Source organism: Onychostruthus taczanowskii, unplaced genomic scaffold, assembly GCF_017590055.1.
Source record: "Onychostruthus taczanowskii isolate IOZ18803 unplaced genomic scaffold, ASM1759005v1 scaffold69, whole genome shotgun sequence".
Lineage (NCBI taxonomy): Eukaryota > Metazoa > Chordata > Aves > Passeriformes > Passeridae > Onychostruthus > Onychostruthus taczanowskii.
In genome coordinates, this window is record NW_024504676.1 from 3918793 (window position 1) to 3934258 (window position 15466).

Consider the following 15466-nt stretch of genomic DNA (forward strand, 5'->3'; position numbering starts at 1 on the left):
AACACAAACGGTAGAAAATGTATTTTCCTGAGTTCCCTTAGGACTGTTCAAAGAACCCTGGAGGGAGAAAGGCAGCTGAGAAGAAATGAATGTTGGTAAATGGTATTAAAAGCTAGTAGACAGGGAGATATATGAGTGCAAGATACATTGGGCTGTTAAGCGAGGGAGACTGCAAACCTAATTTATGCCAGTGGCATGAGGAATGAAACAAGAAAGGTGGCACTCAGTAGGGTCGCTTGGCTCCTCATAAATTTTCAATTGTCTGCCTTTCCTTTTTTTAATATCCTGTAAAATGAAAAGCTGGGATCATTAGAAGGTGTGCTGGTGTAGGTGATAGGAAGTGAAAGAAGAAATTTCCGTATCCTGGCCTTAATTTCTCTGATTGTCAATGATTTGTTAGTCAGTTATCTGGGAGCCAGATATGTCTGCAGTTTGCTAAAGTGTAGATTATGTTGTTCAGTTTATCTTGCCTGCATCTTTAGAACCACTGTTGGCATGACAATATTTTGGACTCATTCCAATGAAGAACAAGATTTTAATTTTTCAGCATCCTCTGTGCAGAATGGCACTTAAACTTCATTTATTTCTATAGTTTTAGTTGGACCGTAAAGAAGTTGCTGTTTAAAACAAACACTCAAGGGCCTGCTAATTCCTGGAAATCATTTTAATTAAGGGGAGGAGGAGAAAAAGAAGGAAAGGCAGCCCTTTGGTATTGGGCTGGGACTTCCATGTGTGGTGCAAAATGTCTGAGTGCTCCCAGAGAGCAAACACTCAGTGCTAATGAGAAATTACCAGTGAGGTGTGAGCAGTTGCTTTGCAGAGCAAGACCCATGAACTGGTCTTTTAAACTTTGTCAGTCCCTTCTCATTTCATCCTCTGCTGACATGCAGCCCTCATAAAAATGAGATCTAGGTGTATTTGCCATAGATTTTTCCAGTGCCTCAGAGGCCCATAGCAGCTGTGCACATTGTGTGCTGTGATCCATCCTTGTGGGAGGGTGGTGGGAGCATCAGCATCACATATGGGTTTCTTCTGCTTGTAAATAGGTTAAGGCTGTGTCTTGTGATCTGGTTATAAATTCTCTGGAGGTCAGCAGAGGATTTTGGTAAATATCTTGGCCTTTCCATGGGAACCTTCACATTTGAAGTATATTTTTTTGGACCAGTCCTATGTGACCCCGAAGAGTGGCCATTCTCTTTGGTGGCAATCTGAATTCCAGTCAGATAAAGTCTCAGCTTTTCATTGCTGTCTCTGTTCTTCACTTGAGGTAGCTGTTTTTCAAGAGAGTGTTTTTAAACTGTGTCTGTCTCCATAAAGTTTCCAGGCACAGTTTTCTTTACAAGGTAGGAGAAATGTATATTTAAAGGCATTATTTAAAATAATTCCCAGACAAAATTCATTAACTTCAGTGAAGTGTCCTTAGGCAAGTACCTGAAGTGTCTTAAATTCAAGAAAGACACATAGGCCAGCCTTCTTCCTCCTGTCTTTTGTGGATGCCATCCAGATGTGTACTTGTTAAAATGCTGTCTGAGCATGAGTGCTCAGCTCTCAGTGCAGTGGGGTTCTCAGCCTGTCCCCTACAATGTACATATCAGTAGCAGTCACATATTAATATTGGTGGGAATGGTGGGGAATAGTTTACTGATTTCTGAACCAGTTAAACTCATTTAATGGAAGGGTGAGTGTTTCAAAGCCGGATATGTCAACCCTCTGAGTTTCATTCCTCTGGCATCACAGCTTTTTGAAAACAAAAGCTATGTACTCTCTAGAGAGTTTTCTGTTGAACTTTTAATAACTTTGTGATCAGATGCTGTGCAATTCAGCAGGTAATTGGTCCGTGTCCAACCCAAAATATTTCAAAAGGAGTATGTACGTGACCACCAATTTGTAGTAATTAAATAATTGCTTCCATTAAGCTGAATATAATTAATGCAAATTACACAATAGTGAAAAGTAAGTGGGCAATTTAACTGCTGTGGATTTGTTGCAGAATTTTCAATTATTTACTTTATGGCAAAGAGGAAAGCATTGGAAAATACTGCTACTGAACAGCTCAACTGAAAAGGGATCATTTTGCAGTATGCATGGCTGCATGTTAGACTTGTGCTGAAAGTTTTTTATACTTCTCTAAGGTTATATGACAGGTTATAGTTAGAGCTGGGAGGGAGCCGGCTTTTTTTTTCCTCAAGGAGCTTTTAAGGCTTAGAAAACTTGAATATACAGACAAGGTTGTTGCCTGAAGTGGCCCAGCAGTGTTCACGGCCCAAAGAGCAGTGATGCAGTGCTTGGAGATGAGGCAGGTCCAAGGTTGGGTCAGGGAGGTCGAAGGCAGGCACAAGATTGTGTGAACAAGGCAAGGCCCAAGGGCTTGAGCTTCATTTACAGCTCCATAGCAAATAAAAGTGTTATTCCTAAGATGAGTATCTTCTCACTTATCAGGGCTTTGGTTGTTCTTAGCAGGATCTTTTCCCCCCATTTTTTTTTTTTTTTATAGCAAATAAAAGTGTTATTCCTGAGATGAGTATCTTCTCACTTACCAAGGATTTGGTTGTTCTTAGCCGGGATCTTTTCCCCCCATTCTTTTTTTTTTTTTTTTTTAACACCTGAAATGCAAGCCTGAAACCAGAAAAATTTTGTGAAATTCAGGAAAATTATGAAACTTTATTTGAATTTTCCTCAGTGTTTTTTGAGTGTTGCGTATTTTCACAGGAAATAATGTGTTCATCTCTAGCGTGGTACTTGAAGAGCATCGAAAAATGTGCTTTCAACCCTGGGTTGAAATTTCCTGTGTTTTAAATGCTTCTGTCTCATCCCAGAGCAAAGAAAGCCCAACTGAAGCAGGCGTAGCTGGGGCAGGATAAAGTCTGGATCACCAGTCTTGCTGAGCAGAGCCCAGCCAGAGGTGTCTCTAGGCACAAGCAGAAAGCATCAGAACTCTTCCATTTCAGTGCCTTGTATTTGAGGAATTCTCTGAAAACTGCTGCCAGCAGCAGAGCTGGATATTGGAAGACTGACAATCAGTGAATTCCTGGTAATTTTGTCCTTGCCACTGCTGCTGTTAGGAATGAACCACAACAGTTCAGCTGTCAGTGGAAGCTAGGGAGGAGGGCAGGTGGGATCCTACACTAATTTCCTCCTTATTCTCACCTGCATAACTGTCCCTGCTCTCTGAACTCATATGCTGGGGTACAGAATTTACCTTCTTTGTCCTGTTATTTTAAATGTCTCCTAAGAATCAGATAAGATCAAAGCCCCTCAAGTGTGCTTTAGATAAATGGCTTGCTCTTTGTAAGCAAAAGCAAAAGATGGAATTGCCTTGACATTTTATAATCTTTCTGATTTCACGTGCTGAAGCTGAAATGCATTGCGAAAGGCTCTTGTCATTTTTCTGAGTCTGCTGGGTCTCTGAGGACAGGAGTAATATCCTCACTTCCTTGCAGTCTCATTTCTGTATCTGGTCCTGCAACCTTCAGAAGCCTGATGTAAGGTTTGTTTTCTCAGGACTGTGCTGGCTTCTGGACAGTTTAGGCATACTTGTTGCTAAATTATATTTGATGAGAAAATACGAGAAGATCAAATACGGATTTATTCTCTGGAGTACCTCAGCTACATGAGCTGCTCCGGGGTGAAGCTGGGTGACTTCTCGTCAATCAGTACTGTCCTATTCTCCATGGTACTGATCTCTGTTTGAGCTACTGGAATTTATTATTTGGGGAATGAGCTTTCCCAGCCTTGGCCTCTAATCTTATTTACTTGTGAACAATCTGTATACGGCATTGACACAAAAAATTTCTGTGCCAAGCTAATATGCAGTGCAAGGGATAACATATTTAGATGTCTGTGTTGGATTTGGGAGGCTGTGAAGCTCATCATTCCTGCCTTCTCTTATCAAATAGTTGACTGCAGCATTCTGCTACCGTGCAGCCTGTCAGGAGTAGAGGTATTTCTGTCAAGGGAAAGAAAGAAAGACAATTCAGTCCTTTTCTCTTTCTGCTCTGTTGCTTCAGGAGATGCAGAGCAGAGAAATGTGATCCCTGAGGATCTCTGCAAATAGTGAGATGAGGATATATAGAGAAGGCAAAAATCAGCTACAGGAGGCCATGCATTGAGAAATTCCAGATTCAATTGGTTTTTGATACCCCAGGCTTTAAACTGCCTTTTGGTAGTAGGCATTATAGATGATGCCATCTTAAGGCAGCAGACAGCACCATCAGGGCTCTTCCATGGACACGGCAGGGTGGAGAGGGGTGTTGTCAATGAGCTGTCAGATTCTTACACCAAAGTGACTCTTTTGATAGTCACTTTTTTCACATAAACGTCAGGATTAGTGATTCTTTATTGGTGGTAAAGCATTTTGTCAATCATTTCTCCTTGAAATGAAAACAATGCAATTAATAATGCTGAAAAGAAACGTTTCACAAAGGACTGGAAAATGTACTGATTTTGAGTCCTGGTGAAAAATAGAGCCTTCAGTGTGCCACTGCTTTTGAAAAAATTATTTTCTGACAAGGCTTCTTTTGGTAAGGAGTGTCACACATCAGGGGAGATGAGGAGGTAATGAATGGCTGTTGTGTCAGATGTGTCTGTGAGTGTGATGTGATCCTCCTTGCTTAAAAACACACTCGCAGGTGAGACCCACCTGCAAAGATTGTGCTCACATGGCTGGCATTCAGGTATGTTTTAATCTGCATTTGGAGAGTTCCCCACTCCTTTCAGCTGCCTGGCTGTCCTCAGCAGCTGAGTCAAACCTGCTCTTAATCCCAAATTTCAGCCAAGGCTGAACCTTGTGTACCAAGGCAAGGAGGTCTTGAGCTAGACATGTCTTCCCTGCCAGAACACAGACTGCCCTGTTTGTTGCACTTAAGGACATGATGAAAATATAATTTACTTAATCTAATCTGTTTAACATTGGCCATACTGCCACTGCCCTTCAGATTTCTGGTTTGTGTTTGTGATACTTTTTTTCTTCCCTCTGAAAACTGAGCTACTTATATCAGTTGGAGTGGCTGCAGAAGAGCAAGGAATTTACCCCTTTGTATGAGGCATTCAAAGTAATTATTTATGATTCTAAGATGATTGGATATGTTTCAGTGTCAGCACTGGGTATGCATTTTTAAGAATGCTATTGAAACTTCCATACAAAAAATCCACTATATATGTTCCTAGGATATTATTTTATTTGATTAAAGAAAGTATTGACTGCAGTGCTATTGAATAAACTCTCATTTAATCTTTCAAAACATCTACAGCACTTTCCTCCTTCCAGGACAGGCAGAATTTAAATGAACACTAAGGAAAGAAGGGACAGAAAAAATTTTTTTGACGTTACACCCCTTTTGCTTTAACTGGGACTGGTTAGGCTGAATACATAATCAGGAGCTCAGAAGATTAATTTTTTGTTGAAGGGAGCTTCTGTAGCAAGAGTTTGAAAGTCACAGTGTGATTGATGTCAAGCAAGCCTGAAGTTGCACTGGTTTTGAGCTTGTTCTGTGCAATAATGTGGATGAACCTCAGTAAAAAATGAACAGCCACAGTCTTGGGCTAGCAGAGCTTCCGGATTATGACAACAAAGAGACCTTGAGTTTTTTTCCTTTGAACGTTAAATGAAAAAGTTAAAAGAAGAACTTTGTGGTCAGTGTTTTGATGGGGTCAGTATGGTTTTAGACACTTTCAACAAAATGGATGCTGACATTCCTTGTTATCTAGTTTTCTGGTAGATATGAAAGAATTAAGTTCATAAAACAAAAAGATTAATGCAAAGGGAAGGAATCTATCTTAGATTTTAATAATGGTTTCTATTCTATTAATTTTATTTATCATAATTTTATAATTAAGTTTTAGATTGTAGCATTGTTGCTCATAGATATGTTTCATTAGTTGGGTAAAGGAGCATTTCATTGGCTTCAGGCAAAAGTTCAGAATTGATTTCTGGGCTGTGTGGTCAGTTGTATTTTTATATGTAGATCACTGTAAAGATCTGCTAAAACACAGAAGGATTTATAGCAAAAGACTTAAAGTCATGGTGATCTCTAAGAGAGTTCATTAGGTCCAGCGAATTCTCTCTCTAATATTATAGATCAAGGTAGATCAAGTGTACAGAAGACATAAAAACACTTTCTTGGCTTGGAAACAAAGCAGAAACATTGTAGAAACAATTCTCCCACCTATAAGTTTACTCAAATTTTTGTTGGTTTTGTTGCTTTTGGTATTTGAAACTGGAACAAATATGGGATTCTCTTCTTTCTAATAAGCTGGAAACAATAACAAAGACACTTTTGACCCGATGAGGTCCTTTTTACTACATAGCACTCTCCCAAGATGATTTCCTTTCATGCCTCACTTCTATGAAGTTCTCTCTTAAAAGCTGCTGGGAAATAGACTTTGGATGCATTTTCCCAGTTGTGAATAATCTGTTCCCATGGAATGAATGTAATTTGGATAAAAGGCATTATGAAGGAGAGCGGATTTTGTACCTTGCCTGACACAGTAATGCTTTTCTAGGCAGCAGAAGTGTTCAGAAGTGGGTAGGGACACGTTGATGCAATCAGTAGTTTGTAGTCTCCTTTCCCATCTAGAATTGCTTCTTTCCTGAAAGAGCTTCTAGTGCTGTACTTGAATTGTTTAATTTATGCAATAGATTTTTTTTTCCCCTTCTTGGTACGTCTCCTGTACTGAGTGTGTGCTTAAATGGGAAGGAATGGCCTTATTTCTTCTGACTGTCTAATCTAATTAGTCTGTTTCATTTATTCAGTGATTAGACCATGCAGGGTTTTTTTTAAAGTCATGAAGTAGAAGACAGGAGTGCTTGAACATCTGTGTTTGTTCCTGTGGAGTCCGTCTGGTTGAATAAAGGGCATCCTGCAGTGTCATCCTCCTCACTTGAAACAGGTCTTTGAAGTTCACCTTTTTGGATAAGTTTCAACCAAAGGCAGAGAAAGCCTACTGGTAAAAGAAGCATCAAATGCCTTGCAGGCCTTCTGAAAGAGTTAGGTCTCTCTCTGATCTCACTGATTTCAGTCAGGCTATTAGGTCTTTAAGCATCTTGTCTTTGAGGACTAATCTGTACTCTTAATTGTCCAAGTATACTAATTCTGCCTTAACTATGGAAGTCATTACGTTGGCATAAAAACACTTGTTACTCTGCTTATAACATTCTTCACTTAAAAGTCTTCCTTTCAAAGCCTTTCAGCCAGTCCCTGATTGGGGTGGTGGGGGGTGAGGAGCATGAATAGAGCCACAGCATCTGGTAAATAATTTCTTCTCAAGTTCTCTGGGCTCCTGGAACAAGGGAAGTGTGACCATGTCACCTTTTTACTGAAACCTGCTGGTAGCAAGTTACTGGGGTGTTGATTCCCAGGCACTTTGCATTAGGGGGATCTAACATCTGCACTTGCCAAGTGTCCTGTGGGCTGTGATGAGACTTCATGTGCAGTGGGAAGCAGTGTGCATTTGTATGAGTCTTGTGTGAAGTGCCACAGAGATGAGCAATGGAGAAGGGCTGAGGTGAGAGAGCTGGGACTATCCAGCTTTTAAAGGAGAAGACTCAGGGGGAATCTTATCAATATATATAAACAGCTGAAGGGAGGGTACAAAGAAAGAAGATAGGAGTGAGGCTCTTTTCAGTGGTGCCCAGTGACAGGAATAGAAGCACACACTGAAGCAGAGGAAGTTCTGTGTGAACATCTGGAAAATACTCTTGCTGTGAGGGTGGCTGAGTGCTGGCACAGGCTGCCCAGAGAGGTTGTGCAGCCTTGTGGTTGGAGATCTTTGAAAGCTGTCTGATACAATCCTGGGCAGCCGGCTCTGCGTGCCTCTGCTTGAACCAGACACTTGGATCAAGTGTCCTGCAGGGCTCCCTTCCAACCTCAACCAGCCTGACGTTCTGTGAAGTTTTAGTACAGGACATCATGTGGGCAATGACCTGATCTGAGATGGAGGTTTAATTTTACATGTGACTAGTCTTGTCCAGTGCTGTGTACAGTTACTTCATTCTTTTAATTTTTTTTAAATGTAATAAAATCTTTTCAATTTCTGTATGCGTGAGATTTTGGGGAGAGCTTTGCTTTCTTTTAAAGCTATAAATGAAAAATTAGTTTCTGTGGTTATACAAAAAAAGATAAGAAGTATAACTTCCTTAAAAACAAAAATAGTACGCAAGACAGAGATTCTAATGCTGTGTTGTATGTATATTTTGCTTTCAGAAAGGTGATTTTAAATTTTTCTTTTCAGTTTTTTGTATTTTGTTTTTCAATGAACTTCCCCCCCACCGCCCCATCCGGATTTATACATTATGTCTTCTGGATGTGTAGAATTTATGTACATGGTTTTTTTGAGTCTCAAGTCCATGAAATGCTCATATCTGATCCAGTGTTTAATGGGATTAAGTGCTCATATCTGATCCAGTGTTCAATAGGATTCAGATTATGCAAAGAAGCTGATAATGCTGCCCTGTTCTATGAAGTGCTTGAAGATAGGTCTAAGTGGAAACAAGCTGTGTGTGATGTTCAGAAGTGCCCATGGGAGAAAGGAGCTTAAATCCCATTGAGAGTGAAGAACATGATCCCACCAACTTTAGAATGTGATGTCTCCCCCCTGCTCTGCTCCTGCTGCCATTGGTGGGTGTTGTCATTCTGGCAACTTCAGGAGCCAAGCTGTGGTTTCATGCACCATCCTTTACAGTCACACTTTGCCAGGTTTTTCTCTAGCAGGCTTCAATCCAGTGGGTTTAGCATAGTTAATGGAGGGGGGGGCCTCTTTTGCCTTTCTCAAAGGGACAGTTAGAAAGAATTTTTTTCCTTGTATTTTGTAAAAGATGTGCAACTTATAACACACAGACTCTTATTTTGCAGGTCCCCAGTGTGCTGGTTGCAGAGAGGCCACCTTGTCAACTGGGATCACATCAAGTGCTCTGAACTCCCGTTCTTCCAGCAGGTATGTGAGCAGTTGTGATCTATTTATTGATTTGAAATAAGTTCTGAGTAGATAATTACATTTCAACTGCAGGCCTCAGTGGATGGCTTTGTAGACAGTAGAAATGACAATCTGCAGAAAGTACAGTTAATATAATGGATTAGACTGGTACCAGGAGGTGTTGCTCACTGCTGATGTGGGTTGTGTTTCCTTCTTTCCCCTGGGGTGGCGTGGCATGGAGAGACATTGTACTGAGCCCTTTGTGTGAGGGGACTGAAGTGGGAATCAAATTAGTAGCCCAGGATCCTCTGTTTGTTCTTACTGGCAAACTAACTTCATATGATGTGGCTGTTGTTTACCTGAATACTGAGCACAACTGTATTCCTTCATACTCAGATCACTTTTTTTTTTGTTTGATTTATGACAAATGCTGATATATTATGAGAGTTCAATGTCTAAGAAAAAAAGGAAATTGAAGTAATAAATAAAAACCAAAGTCATGCATAAAATCTGCCAATCTTCATTTCCCCCTCTCCAAATCTGCTTTTTTTTTTGCACAGCATATGTATTTTGAATAGGAAAAAAACCCCAGGTCCAGTCCGTGAAATCATGTTATAAAAACAGTGAAGGTAGAACACACTGTGGGAAGGAAAGGACAGATAAACAGATTAAAAAAAGAGGTGCTGCAGCACCTGACAGAGTTGCTGTACCTATATAGTTGATCACCCAGCAACAAATGGCTGAGAGACTGAGATATATTTGGGATAATGTCACAGAGTGCAGCTCCTGAAGTACACAGAAAGGAAGATGATGATGCATTGGTGTTTATGTTCAGTCCCTTCTAAAGCCCTGTAGGGAAAATATTTCTGAATCTTCTGGAAGACTAAAGCTGGAAATAAAACACTGTAATAACTTCCAAGTGGATACATCTGAAGTGGTGAAGCTTTTCAATAGAGGCTCAGTCTTTTCCCTTTATTTTATTTAAATACTTCCTATTTTGGTTGCCTTTAAACAGTTACAGGTGACAGAGTGACAGTCCCAACCTGAAGAAAGTCAGATTTTGTGAGAGATCTAGAAAGAAAAATAATTTCTGGCTTGCAATTTAAAAGAAAATGCAAGTGATAGCAAATAGCAAGTACTCACTGTTTGCAAGCTACTGAAGACAGAGAAACAATCACCATTACATGGTGTCCCTTTTCACTGGGAATTACAGGTGTTTATTTAAGTCCATGTAGGTTTGTGGATTTCTGCAGTACAGGTAAATTGAGAATTTGATCAAGGCCCATAGTGTGAAGTGGAATTGAAGTCCACTGGTGTTAATTGATATCAACTTTTGACTTGATTAATCTCACACCCTAAAAAGGGTGGTGTCTCTTAGGAATTTTTGCATTGCTTGATTTTCAGTAATTCTTCTCCTCCTGCTCCTAGGTCTCTAGGTCTTGGATTGCTTTGGTTGCATAGTGTTTGGGGTTTGTTTGTTTCTTTGTTTTGGTTGTGTGGGGTCCCCCCCACTGCCCCTTTTTTTAATGTATTTTCTTTGTTGCTGATGTGTATCTTTGAATCTGTAACTTCAATGTTAAGTTACTAGTGGAATTAAGGTCTGTTGTATATTGTTAACCTTACCCTATGTCAGTCGAATTGAATGAATAAAATCTCATTGATTTATGCTAGAAAATAACTCTTTTTGTTACTTTTTCTCCCTTCATTTTGTCTGTGAAAACGGAAGTACCTGTTGTTAAACGGGCCCCTCAAAAAGGCCTTTCTGTCCATGTAGGTTTTGCAGTTAAATGGGGCAGGTAGTGTAGTTGTTGGTAGCGTGGCCATAATTTACCCACTAATGTAGTCTTTAATTGGACTAGGGTTTTTTGCTTTATTTGTTTTAGTCACTGAATTACTGTGTCAAAACTTGAACAACTTTGCTTTCAACTCTCAAGCTGAATTACAGATTTAGGCCAAGGAGATGCAGCAAGCATAAACCTTCAGCAGTTGGACTGACCCAGTTTTATGCATTGTTAGTGATTTTGTTGATTTTGTGTTACTATATACCTAACTCTGCAGAGCTTCCAGGCAAGGTTTGAAGAAGAGTGGGAGACTTCTTTGTTTTCTTTATTACTGTAAATATTCACACAGGATGACTGTATGATTTGGAGGCTGCATTTCTTAAGACCATATTTACTTGCTCCTCCTTACAGCATTGCGTACAGCACTACTGTATAAAATATGCAGGAAAAAAAAATCCAGCAAAATCTGTTTCTCTGCAGAAATTTCTTATATTGAGTCTTTAAGGTGGTCTTTACAGGCTAAGGAGAACCACTTATTTCTGGTGTAGGGCTTTTTGGGTAAACGTGGTGAATGAGTGCTGGGGGCATCTGTTTGGGCTGACAGTCAATGTGTTTGATTATGCATGTAGTAAGTGTTTGTACTTCATACAAAAGTGTAAGTCTCCCAGGTAGTATTTCACCATGGAAATCAGGTAGTGTGAATTGTTATCTCAAGTGTGCTGTCACTGGGAGGTGAGATTTAACCAGAATAGTCACTTCTGCTGTACAGAGAAGGAGATGACCTTGTGGAGAAGTGGCACACTGTGGTGTTCCTTTCCTGACACAAAGAGGGGGAAAGGCTGCCTGTGTCAGTGTAGTAGTGCTTTCACACAGAGAAGGAGTCTAGACCAGAAGCTGTCAGGTTGTAAATTCTGAGGGATTTAAAAGGATTTTTGTGCCATGAAAAGGCTTTCTACCTGCATGCCTGATGTTAGGAATGGAGTTGTTGTGGAGAGGAATAATGCTTCACTTTCCCCACCAGCGTTTGTTTTTCTTTAGCTCTTCCTGCTTCTTGCCTCACTGCTGACAAGGAGGCTGGTTTACCATACTAAACACCTTAGGGTTGACAGGATGGAGAAAACCTACAGGCTCCTTTGACAGCAGTAATCAATAAGAAGTGAAAAAATCTCACTCTGAGAAGCCCTTTTCCAGCTATAAATGGCAATGGACGTCCTGAAGGTGAAACTCTTGATTTTCAGCCCAAATTGTGAACGTGAAGGACCAGGAATCTGGGACCAGGAAAGACATTTGCAAATCAAGAGTTTCTTGCTGCTTATCTGTGTGCACTTTAAGCAAGGGGAGAACTGCATTATGCAAGACAGTCCTCAAAAATGCCTTCCTCACCCCATGAGCTGGGGCTTTGCTCATTGCATCCCCTAGCACTCAGACTCACAGAATTGTTAAGGCTGGAAAAGACCTTCATAATCATCTAGTCCAACCATTAACCTGGCACCATCGTGTTCACCACTAAACCATGTCACTTGGAGTGCCTCATCCATACATTTTTTTGAGACTTCCAGGGATGATGATTGCAGCACTTTCTTAGGCAGCCTATTCTACTGCCTGAACACCCTTTAAGTGAAGAAGTTTTTCCTAATATCTAATCTAAACCTGTCCTGGTGCAGCTTTAGGCCATTTCCTCTCATTCTGTCACTTGTTATGTACCACTCACCACCACCTCTGGGCCCAGCCATCCAGTCAGGTTTTTACCCAGTAAGCAACTCACCCACCCAAAGCCATGAGCAGCCAGCTTCTCTAGGACAGTGCTGTGGGAAACAGTGTCAAAGGCTTTATTAAAGTCCATGTAGTCACATCCACAGCCTTTCAATCATCCACTAAACAGATCACTTTGTCATAGAAGGAGATCAGGTTGGTCAAGCAGCCTACCAGCTGCTTTTCAGAAGCCCATCCTGGCTGGGCCTGATCCCCTGGTTGTCCAGTGTCACATGCTGGCACTCAAGACAATGTGCTCCATGAGCTTCCCTGGCACCAAGGCCAGGCTGACAGGTCTGTAGTTCCCCAAATCCTCCCTCTGACCCTTCTGTAGATGGGCATTACAGTTACTGACTTCAGTCAGCTGGGAGCCCCCTGGTTCACCAGGACAGCTGACAAATGTTTGGAAGTGGCTTGGCAAACTCTTCCAGCAGCTCCCTGAGTGCCCTTGGGTGGATCCAGTCAGGGCCTGTAGCCCTGTGTATGTCTAGATGTGTAGCAGGTCACTGACCTGTTCTGAATTAGAGGGCTTCATTCTGCTCCCCATCTCTGCCTTCCAGCTCAGAGGGCTGGGTACCCTGAGGATAACTGGTATTCTGAAAGACTTGGTGCAAGGGCTTTCATTATCATACTGCAAACTTCTCCCAAGTTCCTACTTGCCGTACGAGAGATGGTGAATTTCTCCCATTCTCTTCAGAGCTATGGGAAAATGAGGAAAGCTTAATCAGAACTAGGCAGAAGGAAGGATCAGAATTAGATTTTTAACCTAACAGGTCTGGTTTATTTTTAAATTTAAGTAAGTAATTTCTATGGAAGAAAAAAAGTTTTTTTTCTTTCCAAATAGATTTAATTGCCAGCAAGTCACATTGAAAATGTCAATAACAACTAGTAATTACAAATGGGGAGAGACAGAAATTCCCAGAGCACCTGGTTAATCAAAAAATAGAGGCTGAAGAGTGCGGTATTTTTCATGCTGTATTATAGTGATAATGGCAAGTCATTCAGAGAGCACAATAGGAAAAGTTAAGTCTAGCTGATATATTCCTGTTTTGTGACACTGGGTAATTGTTAATAGAGGCTCTTACTGTCGTCTTTGTGTCGCAGGAAGCAATGCAAGCAAATAAATATGTCTGTATCCCATATTGCTGTTTTACTCACAACTTAGCTGCTTCTTTGGTTGATATGGAGTTTTTATTCCCTTTATGTTAGTTGTGCAGCTAGGGAATTTGATGGTAATAAAAACACAGCTCTTGCAGCACGCTCTGTGCTGATACATCTCAATGTTTTGTGAAGTGTGTGATAATCTCACATTGCAGATATGTGACAGGGAAAGCAGTTTGCCCCCCATGGTCACTTGGCTGGTAGGAGAACTGGGATAAGAATCCCTGGCCTTGAGTCTCAGCACAGGGCTCCCTCTGTCTGACCATGCAGCCTCTGCTTTGGTTTTTTCACAGAACTGTTAGTGGTATCATTCCTCCTAAGGATGTGGGGAAGGTTTTAGATATTAAGCAGGTATCTTCCTGTCAGCACTGAATTAATTTTAAAGGGGAGATACAAAAATAGCACATCCTTTTGTATTAGATATCATATGTCCTCTGGAATCATCTTTGCCAAATGCTATTAATGGCTACTCAAGAGATTCATTCTATTATCTTGACTAGCTTATTTCTAAAGTAGTTTGACATTTTATTTGTCTGGCTTATCTGTTGTTGTAGGGAGATACTGGTTTATTACCCTTTAGAAGGCTGAAATGTTAACCAGGAAATATGGGAGCTCCTTTCATTACTTTTTTGCTATGAAATACGAACTCTCAGATTGGAGTGTCAGCTCTGCAGTAAAGGAGAGTTCTGGCCTTGTGCTCAAGAGGTTTGGATTGGACTACAAACAGTATCCCAGACCCTCTGTGGGAAGCTGCTTATTCAATCCTACAAAGCAGTTTTAAGCCCTGCACATCTTACCTCTCACATGGGAGATGGAGGTTGAGCTTTGTCTTCGTCTGGCACTGCCAAGATCCCAGTGTCTGCAGTCAGTGTGAACAAGCACTGCAGGAAGGGAGCAGGCTGGAGAGAAGTTGGGTTCCTGCTCCCAGAGCAGACCTAGCTGTGAACAGTAGGACAGATGTAATTTAAAATATTCACTGGTGTTGCTGCTGGATGTTTACTGTTGGCAGTGTGAACTATATTGGTACTGTAGTATGTTAACAAAAACCCCTTTTACCTGGAGGAATTAGAGCCATTTCATATGGTCTTTTTTTAAACTGAACGTATTTCTTCCTCAGTTAGTCCAGACATGCCTAACAGCAGCTGAAGGCTCTTAAATTTAATGGCTTTGGGTGATTTTGTATGGCTCTTCTGGTGTCCAGTCCTCTCTGCTTCATGGTTTCCTGATTCCATCTTCATGTGTGCACACTCCATTCGGGAATGCAAGATAAATATTTGATTTTATTATGATCTTTGGGAGACACTGTGAATAGGAGGGATTTATTGAGAGACTAGGAGAAAGCTTGGAGTCTGATAAGCTGGGAAAACAAGTTGAGATGGATTTGAAGTCTTCTGTGTGTGAGAGCACTATTTTACTTTGCATTACCCTTTTGAGTCAGAGAAGATAAAAAATATCTTGTTAATAGAAGCCTGGATGAAGACATGTGCTGGTACTCTTGTTTTTGGAGTCTGGTAAGTCCTGGGCTTGGCACTTAAAAAATCTGCCCTTTGATGAAGGAGCTTTACTCATATTAGAGAAAACTGTAAGGTAAATGAAACAAATAAGTAGAGCAGGCATGTATTATTAAGCAAGTTTTGATTCAGTGGATGAATACCCACATTTTAAAAAAGAGTCTAAAACTAGATCCTGCGAAAGTAAGTTGCTTTGTCTGAAAAATACTTCTAAGAAAGCTTTTGCATTTTGTGGATAATAATAGAAGACTTTAGACCTTCTTATAGCAAAGATAATTATACTCTTATTTTAATTACACTGTTTTAAGTAGGCCACCCACATGCTTAAACCTGTGGAAAATTTAGGAAAGC

General features: G+C 40.7%; 1 protein-coding gene across 7 annotated transcripts in view; it reads left to right on the forward strand.

Moving 5' to 3' along the window:
* Window positions 1–15466, forward strand: part of TSPAN4 (tetraspanin 4) — a 418001-nt gene that overhangs the window by 142595 nt on the left and 259940 nt on the right. For all 7 annotated transcript variants that reach the window (XM_041421140.1, XM_041421139.1, XM_041421144.1 and 4 more), the window contains one exon: window positions 8850–8931. The gene's annotated coding sequence lies outside the window, so the exon portion shown is untranslated. The remainder of the gene's footprint in view (window positions 1–8849; window positions 8932–15466) is intronic.